Genomic DNA, 6000 nt, shown 5'->3' with positions numbered 1-6000 from the left:
TTAGCTTTCATTGTTATGCTGATGACAGCCAACTCTACATGCCCCTAAAGCTGACCAACACGCCGGATTGTAGTCAGCTGGAGGCGTGTCTTAATGAAATTAAACAATGGATGTCCGCTAACTTCTTGCAACTCAACACTAAGAAAACGGAAATGCTGATTATCGGTCCTGCTAAACACCGACATTTATTTAATAATACCACCTTAACATTTGACAACCAAACAATTACACAAGGCGAATCAGTAAAGAATCTGGCTATTATCTTCCACCCAACTCTCTCCTTTGAGTCACACATTAAGAGTGTTACTAAAACAACTCTCTCCTTTGAGTCACACATTAAGAGTGTTACTAAAACAACTCTCTCCTTTGAGTCACACATTAAGAGTGTTACTAAAACGGCCTTCTTTCATCTCCGTAATATCGCTAAAATTCGTTCCATTTTGTCCACTAGCGACGCTGAGATCATTATTCATGCGTTCGTTACGTCTCGTCTCGACTACTGTAACGTATTATTTTGGGGTCTCCCTATGTCTAGCATTAAAAAATTACAGTTGGTACAAAATGCGGCTGCTAGACTTTTGACAAGAACAAGAAAGTTTGATCATATTACACCTATACTGTATATACCTTTATATACATATATACATATATATATACCTATACTGGCTCACCTGCACTGGCTTCCTGTGCACTTAAGAAGTGACTTTAAGGTTTTACTACTTACGTATAAAATACTACACGGTCTAGCTCCGTCCTATCTTGTCGATTGCATTGTACCATATGTCCCGGCAAGAAATCTGCGTTCAAAGAACTCCGGCTTATTAGTGATTCCCAGAGCCCAAAAAAAGTCTGCGGGCTATAGAGCGTTTTCTATTGGGGCTCCAGTACTATGGAATGCCCTCCCGGTAACAATTAGAGATGCTACCTCAGTAGAAACATTTAAGTCCCATCTTAAAACTCATTTGTATACTCTAGCCTTTAAATAGCCCCCCTGTTAGACCAGTTGATCTGCCGTTTCTTTTCTTTTCTCCTCTGCTCCCCTTTTCCTTGTGGAGGGCTGGGGGCACAGGTCCGGTGGCCATGGATGAAGTGCTGGCTGTCCAGAGTCGGGACCCGGGGTGGACCGCTCGCCTGTGCATCGGCTGGGAACATCTCTGTGCTGCTGACCCGTCTCCGCTCGGGATGGTGTCCTGCTGGCCCCACTATGGACTGGACTCTTACTATTATGTTGGATCCACTATGGACTGGACTCTCACAATATTATGTCAGACCCACTCGACATTCATTGCATTCGGTCTCCCCTAGAGGGGGGGGGGGTGGGGGGGGGTTACCCACATATGCGGTCCTCTCCAAGGTTTCTCATAGTCATTCTCATCGACGTCCCACTGGGGTGAGTTTTTCCTTGCCCTTATGTGGGCTTTGTACCGAGGATGTTGTTGGGGCTTGTGCAGCCCTTTGAGACACTTGTGATTTAGGGCTATATAAATAAACATTGATTGATTGATTGATGTGTTCTTTTCTCACATAAGGATTGTTAAATGACTGGAGAAACTTCCCAAAAAGTGCAGTTCCCCTTTAAAAGTCTACAGTCCAAACGCTCTTAAAGATGAGAAGAAATAGTAGAAGAAATGTGGGGGTTAAAAGCAGCAGCGTGCTTTAAAGTGGCTGACTGACTAACTTTCCCAGATGTTGGGAATGACGAACCACCCCAAAAAAAAAAAAAAAAAAGAGCAAGAGAGAGAGTGTGCAGGTCAACTGGAAATGCAGACAAATCTGAGGATTCCTCCCCCTTGAAAGTGTCAGTGAAGGCACCGCTTAAAGCTTTGCAAGCCCATGTTTTGATGATTGTATAAATAAGACAAATGTGAGGCAAGTTTCTCACTTCAGTTTGTTGCTGCAGGGAAATAGGACGCCCCTCTCCACCCACACCCTTTGTCATCATCGCTGCTTTGCTGCACTCTTTTGCCTGGTGAAATAAAACAGTGATTTCCTGCAGCTTCTTTCGCTCCCTTTTGAGCAGCCCTTGGCCACTGGACATTTATCTCAAAGTCCAAGCAAAGGATCCAGTCATATTTTCCATCTCTGCTGTCTGACTGGATGTCTGCGGCACCGAGGGGGGAGCGCCAGGATGGGAGAAAGCGAGAGAGAGAGAGAGAGAGAGAGAGAGAGCGTGGATGGATGGGGGCTGGGAAGAAGCACGGAGCCAGGCGTAAAAGAAAACCAGACGTTGGGAAGGAGAGGCTTCCTCAGCTCGTACGCACACAAAAGTATTGGGTCTTCGTCCGTTTGGTAATCAGGAGAAGAGCGCCTGGCTTTGGGTGGAAGTCCACCACCTCACATAAGTCCACCACCTCACATAAGTCCACCACCTCACATAAGTCCACCACCTCACATAAGTCCACCCCTCACATAAGTCCACCACCTCACATAAGTCCACCACCTCACATAAGTCCACCACCTCACATAAGTCCACCACCTCACATAAGTCCACCACCTCACATAAGTCCACCACCTCACATAAGTCCACCACCTCACATAAGTCCACCACCTCACATAAGTCCACCACCTCACATAAGTCCACCACCTCACATAAGTCCACCACCTCACATAAGTCCACCACCTCACATAAGTCCACCACCTCACATAAGTCCACCCCTCACATAAGTCCACCACCTCACATAAGTCCACCACCTCACATAAGTCCACCACCTCACATAAGTCCACCCCTCACATAAGTCCACCACCTCACATAAGTCCACCACCTCACATAAGTCCACCACCTCACATAAGTCCACCACCTCACATAAGTCCACCACCTCACATAAGTCCACCCCTCACATAAGTCCACCACCTCACATAAGTCCACCACCTCACATAAGTCCACCACCTCACATAAGGCCCCAATTGAAATTCATATTTCTCAGCCCACAAACTGACACTGATGATTGATGCTCCCCTTCATGATGCAGCAATTTCTTTTGACTTAACATGAATGCTTGGATTATATTATATTGTAGCCCAGGTCCCCACTTTGACCGAACAATGGTGACACACTCCTTTTACTACTTTTAGCATTGCAGTCCCGGTCCCCACTTTGACCGAACAATGGTGACACTCTCCTGATAATTTATAATGCACGTTGGTGATGCATTCTAGCTGCGTGCCGTAAGTTTGACAGTGAAAAGCAGACGACCACATCCTTAACGCAGCGTAGCATCCTTACTATTATGTTAGATCCACTATGGACTGGACTCTCACTATTATGTTAGATCCACTATGGACTGGACTCTCACTATTATGTTAGATCCACTATGGACTGGACTCTCACTATTATGTTAGATCCACTATGGACTGGACTCTCACTATTATGTTAGATCCACTATGGACTGGACTCTCACACTATTATGTTAGATCCACTATGGACTGGACTCTCACACTATTATGTTAAATCCACTATGGACTGGACTCTCACACTATTATGTTAGATCCACTATGGACTGGACTCTCACACTATTATGTTGGATCCACTATGGACTGGACTCTCACACTATTATGTTAGATCCACTATGGACTGGACTCTCACACTATTATGTTAGATCCACTATGGACTGGACTCTCACTATTATGTTAGATCCACTATGGACTGGACTCTCACACTATTATGTTAGATCCACTATGGACTGGACTCTCACTATTATGTTAGATCCACTATGGACTGGACTCTCACACTATTATGTTAAATCCACTATGGACTGGACTCTCACACTATTATGTTAAATCCACTATGGACTAGACTCTCACAATACTATGCTAGATCCACTCGACGTCCATTGCACCGGTCCCCACATCTGCGGTCCCCTTCAAGGTTTCTCATTGTCCAATTGGGTTGTTTTTTCTTGCCCTGATGTGGGATCTGAGCCCAGGATGTGGTTGTGGCTTGTGCAGCCCTTTGAGACACTCGTGATTTAGGGCTATATAAGTAAACATTGATTGATTGATGATTGACTCTCCTTTTACTTACAGTATTTTAGCATTGTAGCCCAGGTCCCCACTTCGACCGAACAATGACGACCTTTTTGTCTCGTCCACTTGTCCAAGAGTTCTCAAAGGCGGGATTTTGATTCCTGCTAATCAAAGGCTCGGCTGCGCTGGATTTGTTTACTGAGTAAACCTTGCTAAATGTGGACTGTGCAGGAACTCTGCACGCCTTTGCACCGTAGCGAATGTTCCATACCTATAAATCCGAATGTATGTACCGTTACACTCATTAAAGGGAAAACATATCGTCAGAGGTGGATAGAGTAGCCAAGTTGTACTAAAGTAAGAGTACCATTAATATCAGGGTTTCGGCGGGTCACGCCCTGTAATTTCTCTCAGACCACACTGCAGAATTGCAATGAATTAAGCATCAATGTGAAGAAGATATTGCAATTTGAAGGTTAATAAATGCCCTGTGGACGTGTGAAGTGTTGTGGAGGGAAGTGAATCCCCAGGCAGGAAGGATTTTAGAGGCGCTTGCAAGTAGAAACACGTGAGCCAGGCTGCACGCCGCCGCTTTCAGGCTTGCTGGGAATGTAAAGCTTTGTATTTTAGCTACTCCATACCTGCCAACTACTCCGGTTTTCCCGTAATTAGTACGGTTTTCATCAACCTATTCCGGGTTACGGTTGCAGTGATAAAAAATACGGTTTTTCATTAATTAAAAAAAATTTATTTTTTTAAAGTTTTATTCTCGAAATCGCGTAACAACAATGACAATCGACACTGCTTCCCGTAACTTCCTATCGAGCCATTCCGAATGCCATGCGCGAGGCTATTTATAGCACCGCTGCCAAGCACGAGGCACCAGTTGCCATTGTTTCCAAACGAGCGAACGATCATGGAATCAGCCGGAGAAAAATGGCAAACGAGTCTTAAACCGAAAAGAAAACTGCAGTCATTCCGTGAAGAATATTCAAAAGCCTATCCGGGAATAATTATCCGTTCCAAAAAGGGTGAAAACTACGCGAATTGCACCTTGTGCAGACAAGGTTTTTCGATCGGACACGGAGGAATTAGCCATGTAAAAGACCACGTTGGGACAAAAAAACACAAGTCTAATGCCGTTGCTAGCGATACAATTTGGATTTTAGCCACAAAAAGGTAATGACACCAATGTTATGTATTGGAATTGTTTAGTACTGTTATACTGTTAAAAGTGTTTATACTATTTATGCTTTCAAGTCCAAGTTGACGAAATCTTGTTAAATGTTGACAGCATAACTACCAAAATACAGAAGTATGTCCTTAATATTTTTGCAGTGCTATTTCTGTTGAAAAGTTCAAATGATTACATTAGAGATGTGATGTGCCACTTTTCAAGTGTCTGATGGCTTCAATTCATTTTCATTAATTTTTCATATTTTGAATTCTTTTGAAAGGCTTACAAAAAAACTACATTTGAATTGTAATTCCATGCTATTGACAGGACTATTAATTTTAATGAAGTTAGCTTACCATGTTTACAGTATGATAATTGTGATAGAAATGTGAATTTTAGGCACAGAATATTTTTGACAATTGAACAAGGCAGTAGATTATACAAGCTTGGACAGAAAGTTAATAATGACACCAATTTTTTTTTTAATGGAATTGTTTAGTACTGTTTTACCATTTGTTTACTGTAAAAAGTGTTTATACTTTCAATGAACAAATTGAAGTCTTGTGAAAGGTTGACAGGATAACTGGCATTAACTGTCAAAATAATTTCAAACTATTGAAGTTAGCTTACAGAATAAACATGTCAATCAACCCATATGATTTTTGCTGTAATATTTTTGTTTTGAAAAGTCACTGTGACTGATAGAAAAGTGATGGTTTTAGCAACATTTTAACCTGTCTGAATGCAATCAATCATTTTGCGTCGAGCTGAACCCCCCACCAGGACTTTGTCCTGGACCTACCGGGGCCTGCGGCCCCTGGACCCTGGCTACTAGGTTTTTCTGATTTCAAAAGTTGACA

Source organism: Nerophis lumbriciformis, linkage group LG11 (assembly GCF_033978685.3).
Source record: "Nerophis lumbriciformis linkage group LG11, RoL_Nlum_v2.1, whole genome shotgun sequence".
Taxonomy (NCBI): Eukaryota; Metazoa; Chordata; class Actinopteri; order Syngnathiformes; family Syngnathidae; genus Nerophis; species Nerophis lumbriciformis.
Note: the sequence above shows the minus strand (reverse complement) of the source record.